Source organism: Hyla sarda, chromosome 3 (assembly GCF_029499605.1).
Source record: "Hyla sarda isolate aHylSar1 chromosome 3, aHylSar1.hap1, whole genome shotgun sequence".
Lineage (NCBI taxonomy): Eukaryota > Metazoa > Chordata > Amphibia > Anura > Hylidae > Hyla > Hyla sarda.
In genome coordinates this window covers 189,654,937-189,669,969 of record NC_079191.1, presented here as the reverse complement: position 1 = coordinate 189,669,969, position 15,033 = coordinate 189,654,937, and positions in this window count along the sequence as shown.

Sequence of the window (15,033 nt, the reverse complement as noted above, 5' to 3'; positions counted from 1 at the left end):
CACAATTTTATCACATATAATTGGTTGCCCTCACCGGCCATTGCGTGGTAATTCATTTCCACAAGTATTGCACATCTTTTTTGCACATTTTGCACTACGTCCTTCCCCCCTCCTTCCCCTCACCTTGTGCATGCAACCCCTGCAGATATTGATTTATAAACTATTAATTGCAGCTCACTACTAGCATTGTGACTTCGCAAAGAACCATTTTATTTCCTTTTTTATTATATTGGCATACAGGCTCTCTCACCCCAGCATCCACCTTATACTTTCATATTTAATTTTTTTATATATTCTATATATATATTTTTTTATTACCGTTTATGAATTGATTCTGTGATTTTAGATATACATATATGTATTTTTTAAACTATACATTTCAATAAAATTACTTTTATACATGATTATACTTGTCATAAATTATTTTTAACTGGGGTATATTCACTATTTATTGTGTGGTCTTCCACACCTGTAGGTTGTTGTTTTAGGTATGTAGTTAGCTAGTAAAGTAGCCAGGTATGTAGGTAGGTAGTTCAATAGCAAAGTATGTAGGTAGTTGGCCAGGTTTGTAGTTAGGCAGTCAGGTATGTAGTTAGGCAGCCAGATATGTAATGTAGTTAGGTAGCCAGTCAGGTAGCCCCCTCCCCCCTCAGACCACCCCCTTACCCCTCCCCTTAGGTAGCAAGTCAGGTAGCCCCCCACCCTCAGACCACCCCTTTAACCTTCCCCACTTTGTGTCAGATTAAATAACCAAAACAAAATCATCAAAACAAAAACAAATACTTACCTGTCCCATGCAGCAATCACAGCCATTTCCTTCTTCCTACACAGTGCAGGTGCCAATGAGCGACATCATCATAGGCAAAGGTCACAGCCTTCTCTCAGTGTAAGCTGCAAGCAGCAAGCGCAGGCACCTTGGGCTACAGCCCAGTTAGCCCACCCCTAGTGGCACCACTGCTGTCTACCTATGTATTCCCTCTGTATTCTGCAAATACTCACTGCACCCTCTGCTTATTCTGGCTTAAAAACTCTTATTTATAGATTCAACAGCTTCTCAACTTCCTAGCTCTGATAATGTATTGAACCTCAGTAGGTCCATACACACATACACACAACACCATTCATACAGTTCTGGCTGTCAAAATCATAATACACTTTAGGCAATTTAACAGTGCAACAACATTATAAGGATGCATTGCCTATAAAAACAGGCAATGTACAGCAAATGTCATCAAGCATAACATTGCATTACATCAGTCACCAGTTACATCACTGGTGGTCTACATTTCAAAGATGCATTTTGCAGAAAGGAGTGGTTCAGTGTTCTTTTATCATAAGATTACTGCTCTCACATACCAGCTAGTAGGCTATATCCCTCTAATGGTGCATTGGCCTCTCTAAGGCCTGTCTAAAGCACTCCTTTCAGCACTGTCAGAAGGGTAGTCTGTTATGTGAATCCTACTCTAAGGGACCCCATCTCAATAGGCCTAACAACTGCCGAGAACCTCACAATCTCAAGAATAGGAGTCCATAGGAATGGAACAGCAGTCATGCATGCACACTATAGGGGGCTGCCAGAAATAACCAAGTGCTGCTATCTTCAGCGGTTCCATAGAGTTCCATTCCAGTGAATGAATCACCAGTGTGCATGCATGACTGCCGATCCAATCCAACAAGAGCTTTGGGATGAGAGTGATTAGGGGATGAGTGTTAATAGTCAACAACTTTAAAGAAGTATGAGCCTTTAAAACAATGGTCCCAATCTGGAAGACAAGCTGTACCATATCTGTGGGAGCCATTATCTTTGAAGTTAATAAAACCTGGTTTGTTTTAAAAACTATGTAGTTGCCTCAGGGTCTCATAGTGGGGGACTTTGTATGTTTTTACTTAGTGGCTGGATGGCCTGGGTTCTACTTTACACTGCATTGTGAAACTGTTGTGTTTCTGAAGATAATAAACTTGTGGTGGAATGAGAATTTTTTAATGTGCCAATAAGTTTATCCCCAAGATGGTGATCCCAGAAATTAGCTTATTACACATTGGCCTCTGCCTTTCCTGATTGCTCAGTTGCATCATGTTGCAATATCATGAGAAACCTGCAGCTTGTAATAAAATACACCAAAGACAGGGGCCAGTTCCTTGTGTGAAGAGGTGCTAGAGGTTTATTAATGTGGCACTAGCAGTGCACACTGCCACTGCTAAGTTAAGGGTACCTTGACCAGCAGCAGTTTGCTGCAACACTGTCTTTGATATTGCAGGCTGCTGATGTGAGTTGCTCCACTTGTCTCATGTTAGGTGCATCTCTGGTGACTGTCCCGTCAATGGCTCAGGGTGCTGATAATCACCATACTTACACTATACACTATAGCACTGATTGTTTAGGGGTTTGTATGTTATTTATAGAAGTAAATTCACTGAGGAAGCAAGAGTGTACATACCATGGCTACAGCTTATATGGTTTGCTTTCATATGGGGAGCAAAGCCCATATTGCAGTTATTTCAAACTATTACAGCTGGCTGACTGTAACACAGATCTCATACAACAAGAGCCCTGTATGACTGAAGGAGCAGTTAGGGGTGAATGAGTATGCACTGGATGACACTAGTCTAGAGACTCTAGGTTTGTACTGTAGGGGCACAGACAGGAATATAATAACCATCTACTTTCTACTATAGACCAAAAATTTGGGATGGTAGGTTACTCAGGTGTGGGGGGAATAAATGAAAACAGTCTGTCTTGTGATTTTTACAAAGTGATCAAGTGCTTATTTTGCATAAGGTTTTCGGTTCTCTGCTCCTTTTCTGCTCCCCGGCATGCCACTGCACACATATGAAAAGTCTTTGATGGCATACTTTCTGTGGTACAATCCACTGTAGAAGAAACAAATTTCCAGCACAGCCACACATGCACAACACAGTGGTTCACCTCAGGTATGTTTCCTCTTAGTATGGAGCAGTTGAAATACTTTAAATTCTGTATAGTGATGCTTTGCTAAATATAAATCCTCAGTAAAGCAATGTCCAATAAGAAATGAAATAGCAGCACTCACGATCCTTGGTAGAATCATCTTTTATTATGATGGCATACACTCACATTACAGGGGAAAGACAAAACAATAGGGGTGTACAGCTGATTGAAGGCTACAGTCGTTTTGCACGGGTAAGTGCTCCATTAGGCCTCTTTATTAGGCCTTTTCATTGGGCCTCTTGGAAGATTCTACCAACTGTATTGTTGAAATAATAGATAACTTGCATGCCTCTCTTCCCCATATGTCCCCTTCAGGTCAGGGAGCGGAAGTTTGCCAACAAGCAAGGTAAAATCTGCAGAGTTCGAGTACAAGACATCCAGTCGGTGACCTTGCAACCCAACACAGAGAATATCATCTGGTGTCGTGCATGTCCCGGGGTTAAGAATAGAGACTATCAAGCTCTGCTGGAGCCTCTGCAACTCGAAGACCACCCTCTTTTCCGAGCTTCGAGAAGCCTTTTCACCGTTACCAACGGGAGAGTTCCAGTCCGGTTAGTCAACCTGTCTGATGCTACACAAAAAAGAAAAAAAAGAGATACAATAATGGATGAACACCTGCTTATTCTGTCTGATGCTGCTACTGTGTTACCCAAATATACCCCTGTAACCCATTTGTATCTCATAGAGTCAAAGAAAATCTTAACAGAACATATGGTGGCCCGACAGCGTGCAGCCTAAGTGGCTGAAGGATCCAGTATGAGTTCTCCCGAGCCCTGGTGGACACAACTCCAAGTTGAAGATGACACTACCCCAAGGGACCAAGTCAAGGGAGTACACAATGTCGGCAAAAGGTACCATGAAGTTTTTAGCAAACACCCCACAGATTTCGGGCATACGTCCGTGATCCAACACCGAATTCTCACAGGCGTCAGCCCACCTATCAAGGAAAGACACCGCCCGGCATGTATCAGACTGTCAAGAAGATGCTGGTCAACATGAAAGAGGCCCTGGGTGGTGCCATTTGTCCTGGTCAAGAAAAAAGATGGAACCATCCGCTTCTTTGTCGAAACTGAACAATGTCAAGGATCAAGAAGTCACTCACAGCCCTCGGGTCTGCTGTTTACTTCTCCACCCTGGACTTAACCAGCGGAGATTGGCAAGTTCCCCTGGCTGTGGAAGACTGGGAGAAGACCGCCTTTGTGACACCCATGGGACTGCTGGAGTTTAAAAGTATGACGTGACGCCCCCTGACGAAGCCCATACGCGAAACGCGCGTTGGGGTACAGGTAGTGATCTCCCCTATTGGTGTATGGCAGGTATTTGTTACTTTATGCTGTCTTTCATGCTCTTCTCTTTGTTGTTATATAATGCTGCTGACTGACCTCTTAACAGGGCTAGGTGCTATACAATTAGTTACTTGCACTTTACTCATAGCCCCTTTGAGGACATACACCAGCCTTATACACTCATTATATGTATGTTGTATTATTTATTTCTACTATTTATGGGCATGTTGCAATTTGACATCTGTGGACTGTATCCCTGCCGTCCGTACTGTCTACCATTGTGGATTCAGTATCACTACCTCTTTCTGTAGCTTTCATCTGTATAGTACCTTGTATTTTATGTATGATTTTATAATGCACTTGAATAAAGTTTATTCACTATTTTTGTATCCAAATCAGTATACTGGTATCTTTATTTTATTGGTGTAGTTAGGCTATGATAGGATCCAGTTTACGCAATTGCCTGTTAGCCAATTGTGTTTGTTCAGTGACAATTATAGTTTCACCATCAAGTACAGAAGTTGAATGTCAATGCCGATGTACTGTCTCGGATGACCCCCCGGCGAAGAACCACCTGTCAAAGACGTGTGGGAGTACGTGGAGATGCCTCCATTTTATCAATGGTTCGTGAACAAGAATGTTGTGACCGCCCTGATAAACGATGAATCCAGGTCCAAAAAGGTTAAAGAAGACCTGTACACCTGGAAGACTCTTCAAGATGAAAATTGAGTCATGGGGGATCTTTTGGACTACCTTCTGGCGAAAAGGTACCAATATACGCTGGGCCCAGTGTGATTATGAGCGGGATTGTCTTTGGCGACACAGGAAGTGACTGTTTGTGCACAAAGGGCTGTTTCTGGTGATCGACTTAATCAGATTCTTGTTCCCCGAAGAGACACAGCGATGGTCCTCAACGCATACCATGATCAGTCGGGACACTTTGTGGTCCACAAGACCGAAGCTACTGTCAGGCGAAGATTCTATTGGATTGGAATGCAGAGCGACATTGAGAAATGGTGCAGTGAATGTGCTGTCTGAAATGTCACCAAGAACGTGCGCAAGGATGCAAGAGCACCCCTCCATTCCATCCAGAGTGAAAGGCCTAAACAGTTGGTCGCACTAGAAACAAGTTGTCTCCTACCTGGTCCGGGTACACGCATACTCTCACCATATTGGATCACTACTCTAAATAAGAAATGAAGAAAAATCCAGCTCAGATGCAGATCAAAAATGTGTAGGTTTATTTCACATCACGCCCAGAAACAACAGGTACAAGTCGGGAATTGGGTGTGATGTGAAATAAACCTACAAATTTTTGATCTGCATCTGAGCTGGATTTTTCTTCATTTCTTCATTGTGCTTGTGTGCCAGTCCGCACTCTTTTCCGTGCTCAGTATCCGGACCAGGGGTAAGCTAGTTTTTGCTTTCAAAATTCGCTTTGAACTACTCTAAATAGGTTGTCGTTGTCCCCGTAAAAGATCTTACTGCCAAGACAGCAGCCCAGATGTTCTACTCCTTCTGGGTGCAAACCCTGGGGTCTCCAGAGTCTGTCCTAATGGACCTGGGAACGGCCTCTGAGGCCCAACTCTTTCAAGAGCTGTGTCAATTCCATACCTGCAAGAAACTCCAGACTTCTGCTTATCACCCCCAGGGGAATGGGCTCTGTGAGCGCATCAACCAAGTCTTTATCCACATGTTGCGAGCTGCCTCTGTGTCAAGACAAGAAGAGTGGCGCCAACTGCTGCCTGAACTATTGGAGATCTATAATAACACAGTCCACTGTTCTACAGGGTACACCCCTTTCTACTTGATGATGGGGCGCCATGGACATCTACCTAAAGAGATGTCTCTTGGTCTCCATGCCCCGTTCAACAACTCTCCGCAAGCCCCTCTAGAGTGGGTCTCTGACAACCAGAGAAGAATCCAAGAGGCCAAAGAAATTGTCAGCAAGATGATGGGCGAGGCCCAGCAGAGACGATTATAACCATCATGCTTCTGCCAAACCACTTCAGTTGGGCGATAAAGTCTGGCTGCAGAAGTTTCCAAGGACCCACAAGTTAGACTCTATCTGGGAGACAGAACCATACATGGTGACAGCCGTGCTCTATCCAGACTCTGATGTATATGAAGTACAAAAGTCTGGGTATTAGTCACAAGTTGTTCACTGAAACCGAATCAATTTCTGTATGAAAGAAGATCTACCAGTGCTCCCAGCACCACCTCCTCCAGCTGTCAGACCTTTGAGAGAATTTGTCCCAGGCGAGGGAATCCACCCATTCATGGATTTCCCAATGTTTTCTCCAACTCAACCTGCGATCTTCTGTGTCTCACCAAACCCGGGGCCGGTTCAATCAACACTAGCCTCCACACCAGTCCCAGTCTTGTCAACATTGGCCCCGGCCTATATGCCAGTCTCTAGAGTACCAACTCAGTCTCCAGCCTCTCTAGTGCACATGCCAGCAACTCTGGGTCCCGCCAGCCCTGGACCAATACCCGCTCCTGAATTCGTCGAAGAAGAGTTAGCTGCAAGAGTTCCAGATTCCCAACTAGAGATGAGCAAATTTTTGAAAAATTTGATTCGGCCGATTCGCCTAATTGAAACAAAAAATCAATTCTCAGCGAATTTTTGTTAGTAATGTATTTTAATAATAACGTGTTTAATAAAGTGTGTGTTTCACTTTCTTTTCTCTATTTTTTTATTTTTTTAGGTAGTACTACTACTCCCAGCATGGAACATGCTGTTCCATGATGGGAGTAGTAGTACCTATGCTAATAGACAGATCACCCCGGGTGTCACTCCTGACACCCGCTGCAATCGTCCTGTATAATTTATAGATGCAGGCGGCTTTCTCACATCTAGATAGGATGATCGCAGTGGGTGTCAGGACAATTACACTTGCTGTGATCTGTCCTCAACTGCAGGTACTACGGCTCCCAACATGAAGCACACTCTTCTCCATGCTGGGAGCTTTAGTTCCTGCATTAATAGACATATCACAGTGAGTGTCACTTCTGAATCCCGATGCGATCGTCCTGTATAATGTATAGATGCGGGTGGCCGGCCACTCTTCTCTGGTCCTTGAAAAGAAAAGGAATTTTCTATTTCAAAATTGAAATAAGTAGAAGTGACATGTTACATGTTTACAAACAAATCGGTATCCAAGACAACCACTGAAACAGGAAGTGGGATGGGCTTCTGTGTGTATAATGTGATGTATCCATATCTTTGCATGTCAGTCTGAGAAAGGCTTTGGCCAAAACGTATCATTATTTGTGACTTGCATCGTATGAATAAAACACGTCACTATTGGCAAAAGAATTCAGTGAGTGCCGGGATTCCTTTTCTTTTCAAGTACCCAGCTTTCCGCGAGCATCACTACGGATCCGAGTGCCAACCCTTCCTACCTCATTTTGTACTCTTCTCTAGTCCCACTGTAATATGAGTATATGCCGTATAGATACCTATTATTCATATTTCCTGCAGAGAGCTATGATTGGCTGAAACCATCTGGCCAATCACAGCTCTCTGCAGGGAAATATGAATAAGTGATGTGAATTCAAATCACATCACTGGCTGGCCGGAGTATAGTGCAGAGATGCGAGCACAGGAGAAAGCCGATCCATCTCTGCAATAGAAAGGACAATCGCATCGGGTGTCAGGAGTGACACCTGCTGTGATCTATCTATTAGTACAGGCACTACAGCTCCCATCAAGGAACCGTCTGTTCCATGCTGGGAGTGGTAGTACTACCTAAAAAATAAAAAATAAATAGAGAAAAAATGGGAAACACACACTTTATTAAGACAATATAAAAATGTAAGAAATTAATTATAAAAAATATATTATTTTTACAGCTTTCTCCTGCGCTCGCATGTCTGCACTATACTCTGGCCGGCAAGTGATGTGAATAAAATTCACAGTTACTCACAGCTCTCCAGTTACTCACAGCTTTCTGCGGGAAATATGAATAATAGGTATATATACAGCATATACTCATACTACAGTGGGACCAGAAAAGAGCGTCCGGCCACCTGTATCTATACATTATACAGGATGATTGCATCGGGTGTCAGAAGTAACACCCGCTGTGATCCGTTTATTAATGCTGGTACTACAGCTCCCAGCATGGAGCAGAGTGTGCTCCATATTGGGAGCAGTAGTACCTGCAGTTGAGGACAGATCACAGCAAGTGTCACTCCTGACACCCGCTGCGATTGTCCTATCTATTGCAGAGATGCGAGAGCAGAAGAAATCTGCTCACATCTATACATTATACAGGACATGTGGCTAATGAAGAAATTTGTTATTTAGAATCAAGTCGAAGTTCGGATTCGGTCTAAAACTAATTTTTCGGAAATTCGGAACGATCTGTCATCTGTCAAGTCAGCGTGGTCTGCATTCAATTGCCCAGTCCTACTACAAGTCCCAGCAAGCACTTAAGGTTTCTGGGTCACTGGTCACCTCCTTGGGCCCTGGCTGAACTGTATAGACTTTACCAACAGTCTACCCTCAGTAAAGCTACCGTTGTCCATAACTTGGCATCGGAGTCTTTATTGCCCCCCCCCCCCCCCCCCCCCGTGCCTAGCCCAGGATCCAGCGGTATACCTTCGGTTGGTTATAGGCTAAACCACCCCCTGGCATCACAAATACAAGGGATTAATGCCATCTGCCCATAGGGTAACAACATCTGCCCTGCACCACACACCCCGCCACCACACCTTCTGCTTGTCCTCACTGCACAGAGCCCTGCTTGTCCTCAGTGTACAGAGCCCTGCTTGTCCTTAGTGCACAGAGCCCTGCTTGTCCTCAGTGTGCAGAGCCCTTCTTATCTTCAGTGTACAGAGTTCTGCTTGTCCTCAGTGTACAGAGCCCTGCTTGTCCTCACTGTACAGAGCCCTGCTTGTCCTTAGTGTACAGAGCCCTGCTTGTCCTCACTGCACAGAGCCCTGCTTGTCTTTACTACACAGAACCCTGCTTGTCCACAGTGCACAGAGCCCTGCTTGTCCTTAGTGCACAGAGCCCTACTTGTCCTCAGTGTACAGAGCCCTTCTTGTCCTCAGTGTACAGAGCCCTGCTTTTCCTCAGTGTAAAGAGCCCTGCTTGTCCTCAGTGTACAGAGCCCTGCTTGTCCTCAGTGCACAGAGCCCTGCTTGTCCTCAGTGCACAGAGCCCTGCTTGTCCTCAGTGCACAGAGTCCTGCTTGTCCTCAGTGTACAGAGCCCTGCTTGTCCTTAGTGCACAGAGCCCTGCTTGTTCTTAGTGCACAGAGCCCTACTTGTCCTCACTGCACAGAGCCCTGCTTGTCCTCAGTGCACAGAGCCTTGCTTGTTCTCAGTGTACTGAGCCCTGCTTTTCCTCAGTGTAAAGAGCCCCGCTTGTCCTCAGTGCACAGAGCCCTGCTTGTCCTCACTGCACAGAGCCCTGCTTGTCCTCATTGCATAGAGCCCTGCCTTGTCCTCACTGCACAGAGCCCTGGTTTTCCTCAGTGTACAGAGCCCTGCTTGTCCTCAGTGTACAGAGCCCTGCTTGTCCACAGTGCACAGAGCCCTGCTTGTCCTCGGTGCACAGAGCCCTTCTTGTCCTAATTGCAGAGAGCCCTGTTTGTCCTCAGTGTGCAGAGCCCTGCTTGTCCTCAGTGTACAGAGCCCTGCTTGTCCACAGTGCACAGAGCCCTGCTTGTCCTCGGTGCACAGAGCCCTTCTTGTCCTAATTGCAGAGAGCCCTGTTTGTCCTCAGTGTACAGAGCCCTGCTTGTCCTCAGTGTAGAGTCCTGCTTGTCCTCAATGCACAGAGTCCTGCTTGTCCTCATTGCACAGAGCCCTAGTTTTCCTCAGTGTACAGAGCCCTGCTTGTCATTATTGTACAGAGCCCTGCTTTTCCTAATTGCACAGAGCCTTGCTTGTCCTCAGTGCACAGACCCCTGCTTGTCCTAATTGCGCAGAGTCCTGTTTGACCTCAGTGTGCAGAGCCCTGCTTGTCCTCATTGTACAGAGCCCTGCTTGTCCTCAGTGTACAGAGCCCTGCATGTCCTCAGTGTACAGAGCCCTGCTTGTCCTCAGTGTACAGAGTCCTGCTTGTTCTCAATGCACAGAGCTCTACTTGTCCTCACTTTACCAACAGTCTACCCTCAGTAAAGCTACCGTTGTCCATAACTTGGCATCGGAGTCTTTATTGCCCCCCCCCCCCCCCGTGCCTAGCCCAGGATCCAGCGGTATACCTTCGGTTGGTTATAGGCTAAACCACCCCCTGGCATCACAAATACAAGGGATTAATGCCATCTGCCCATAGGGTAACAACATCTGCCCTGCACCACACACCCCGCCACCACACCTTCTGCTTGTCCTCACTGCACAGAGCCCTGCTTGTCCTCAGTGTACAGAGCCCTGCTTGTCCTTAGTGCACAGAGCCCTGCTTGTCCTCAGTGTGCAGAGCCCTTCTTATCTTCAGTGTACAGAGTTCTGCTTGTCCTCAGTGTACAGAGCCCTGCTTGTCCTCACTGTACAGAGCCCTGCTTGTCCTTAGTGTACAGAGCCCTGCTTGTACTCACTGCACAGAGCCCTGCTTGTCTTTACTACACAGAACCCTGCTTGTCCACAGTGCACAGAGCCCTGCTTGTCCTTAGTGCACAGAGCCCTACTTGTCCTCAGTGTACAGAGCCCTTCTTGTCCTCAGTGTACAGAGCCCTGCTTTTCCTCAGTGTAAAGAGCCCTGCTTGTCCTCAGTGCACAGAGCCCTGCTTGTCCTCAGTGTACAGAGCCCTGCTTGTCCTCAGTGCACAGAGCCCTGCTTGTCCTCAGTGCACAGAGCCCTGCTTGTCCTCAGTGCACAGAGTCCTGCTTGTCCTCAGTGTACAGAGCCCTGCTTGTCCTTAGTGCACAGAGCCCTGCTTGTTCTTAGTGCACAGAGCCCTACTTGTCCTCACTGCACAGAGCCCTGCTTGTCCTCAGTGCACAGAGCCTTGCTTGTTCTCAGTGTACTGAGCCCTGCTTTTCCTCAGTGTAAAGAGCCCCGCTTGTCCTCAGTGCACAGAGCCCTGCTTGTCCTCACTGCACAGAGCCCTGCTTGTCCTCATTGCATAGAGCCCTGCCTTGTCCTCACTGCACAGAGCCCTGGTTTTCCTCAGTGTACAGAGCCCTGCTTGTCCTCAGTGTACAGAGCCCTGCTTGTCCACAGTGCACAGAGCCCTGCTTGTCCTCGGTGCACAGAGCCCTTCTTGTCCTAATTGCAGAGAGCCCTGTTTGTCCTCAGTGTGCAGAGCCCTGCTTGTCCTCAGTGTACAGAGCCCTGCTTGTCCACAGTGCACAGAGCCCTGCTTGTCCTCGGTGCACAGAGCCCTTCTTGTCCTAATTGCAGAGAGCCCTGTTTGTCCTCAGTGTACAGAGCCCTGCTTGTCCTCAGTGTAGAGTCCTGCTTGTCCTCAATGCACAGAGTCCTGCTTGTCCTCATTGCACAGAGCCCTAGTTTTCCTCAGTGTACAGAGCCCTGCTTGTCATTATTGTACAGAGCCCTGCTTTTCCTAATTGCACAGAGCCTTGCTTGTCCTCAGTGCACAGACCCCTGCTTGTCCTAATTGCGCAGAGTCCTGTTTGACCTCAGTGTGCAGAGCCCTGCTTGTCCTCATTGTACAGAGCCCTGCTTGTCCTCAGTGTACAGAGCCCTGCATGTCCTCAGTGTACAGAGCCCTGCTTGTCCTCAGTGTACAGAGTCCTGCTTGTTCTCAATGCACAGAGCTCTACTTGTCCTCATTGCACAGAGCCCTGGTTTTCCTCAGTGTACAGAGCCCTGCTTGTACTGACTGTACAGACCCTGCTTGTCACAATTGTACAGAGCATTGCTTGTCCTAATTGCACAGAGCCCTGCTTGTCCTAATTGCACATAGCCCTGCTTGTCCTCAGTGTACAGAGCCCTGCTTGTACTGACTGTACAGACCCCTGCTTGTCCTCAGTAGACAGAGCCCTGCTTGTTCTCAGTGTACAGAGCCCTGCTTGTCCTCAGTATACAGAGCCCTGCTTGTCCTAATTGTACAGAATCTTACTTGTCCTAATTGCACAGAACTCTGTCCTAATTGTACAGAGCCCTGCTTGTCCTCAGTGTACAGAGCCCTGCTTGTCCTCAGTGTACAGAGCCCTGTTTGTCCCACCCACACTTCCTGTATTTGGAGTCCTCACAGAGATACACAGACAATATCTGCAGGGAAAATATTAACAATATGCAAAAAAAAATTTTACCAATGTATACTACAAATATACATATAATGTTATTTTCTACATTATATAAAATGTTTTTTTTTTGCTAATGACAGGTACACTTTAATGTGACACTTCTAAGAGTCATATATATGGAGCCAAGAGATCTACTTTAGGTACAAACATCTCCTGAGCTTCCCAAAGAAATGTATCTGTGTGGTTGATGCAAAGTCATTTTTCATTAACTGTGCAACACAGTGTGAAACATGAATCTCATAAACCTTTCAAGAACTAAGTATTAAGCATTTTGCACGCACACACACACACAAACAATTCTGTTACATCTTTTCCTATATGTGTTATGCTGTTTGCTGCTCTATTATTCTTTCTGGAAATATATGAATAAATTGACACATAGACATTACCCATCCCCTTGTCTTGGATTGTCTTTATATAATCTGAGAGTAATAACAGAGAAAAGAAACGTAAAAAAAAAGTGCAGGAACAAGAGAAATAATAAACCTGTAACAGCCATTCATCCATACATTTCCAGGAGGAATAAAATAGGAATGGTAGAATGCAAAGTAAAAACATGAATGCTCCAATTTTGATGTGAAATGAATAATTCTGCAAAGACAAACATATCTGACAGGTCCTCATTAAAAACAAGATTACATTCATGTATATTTAAAGTGGTACTCCACTGGAAAACATTTTTTTTTTAAATCAACTGGTGCCAGAAAGTTAAACAGATTTTAAATGACTTCTATTTAAAAATCATAACCCTTCCTGTACTTATCAGCTGATGTGTGTTCAAGAGGAAGTTATTTTCTTTTTGAATTTTCTTTCTGTCTGACCATAGTGCTCTCTGCTGACACCTCTGTCCATTTTAGGAACTGTCCAGAGTAGGAGTAGATCCCCATAGCAAACCTATCCAGCTCCGGACAGTTCCTAAAATGGATAGAGGTGTCAGCAGAGAGCACTGTGGTCAGACAGAAAGGATATTCCAAAAGAAAACAACTTCCTCTTGAACATACGGCAGCTGATAAGTACTGGAAGGATAACGTTAAATAGAAGTAATTTACAAATCTGTTTAACTTTCTGGCACCAGGTGATTTAAAAAAAAAATTTCAGTGGAGTTCCCCTTTAAAGCCTAAAGTAAAATGTCTCCATTCCTTTATAGCCACCCCTGATCTGTTTGTTGTTTTTTTTGTTACTTTCATACACATTCAGTCCATATTTGATTATTTTTATGTGATGTATTATTCGTTATTGACTTCTGTGACATTTTAAGACTATGTTTTAGTTAAGTGGCTACCCATTTGCATTTTGTGGCTTCTGTATAGACACAAATAGGGTTGATTCTTTATCTATCTATTCTCCTGGTGATCCATGAAAGGGTCACTTCTGACAGTATTTATTAACCTAGAGGCTTTCATGATCTGGAGTTATTGACTGCTGCCAGCTATTGGCACTTGGGAAAATAACTGTTTTAATTTGAGGATATTATGCTATGTATTTCTCTTTCTTATGACTTCATTTCACACTTATTTTATTAATATTCTTCCTATTCTAACAATATTACATGAACTAGATGTTTATTAAGTGCTTTGATTTGGTGCATAGCACAAGGTTGACCTCTTTATATTTATATTTTTTAATGATTTCCACAATTTGTGGTGTTGTTTATGGTCATTCTTCAGTTCCTCATTACAAAGCACAAAAAAACTGTCTGAGGCTCAACATTTCAAATTAAATGTGTATTTTCCTATATGTGTTATGATGAAAACACAGCAACATTATTTAAACATGTTTAGCAAAGAAAGCTAGGATTTAGGTAATGAGTTATGTATGCTACTGTGAAAAAAGTGTGAAATTAGTTTCTTATTAGATATAAAAGATGTGCAGTATTAGACAGCGACAATCTCCATCTAGTTTAGTAAAGCGTTGATAAGTGGCAGCTGCTAATCTCAATGTTTCTATAGCAGTAGAACTGCACTATTGGATTGGAACACATTAACAATGCAGAAAGATACTGTAACACACATTAACAATGCAGAAAGATACTGTAGAAAGCACAATTATAATGATAACTGGGTCTTATTCAGTGGCATAGCTATAGAGGTCACAAGGATTGCCATTGCAACCGAGCCCCATAACCAGGCCTCCCGCAGTGCCACCCTGTTACTACACTATGTGCTGCCTCCTCCTTTCTGCCCAGAGTAGATACATTGCTGGGTCACATAAACCTATCGATGCAGCCCTGGACTGTCGCGCACGCACAAGGATAAGGAGCAGTGCTAGAAGTGGAGGGTGAGGATCCCTGAGTCACTCATTAGCATTGAGGCTCCACCCAATGGTGACCAATGGCCCTGCCCCCTGTCTTCTGACTGCAGTGCAGTCTCATTATGAAAAGTCTAGATGGAGAGGTGGAGGAGGGGCCGGGTACATAAGGTACAGGAGAGGAAAAGCTCCCTGACCCTCTTCCTTTAGTGTATGCCCAGTTTGCTAGCTTTGGGCCTGCAGTTGCCACTATCTGCCAAGGTAACCTAAGTAAGATTTTTTTTTAAAATGCTTTGTGGGGCAATTCTG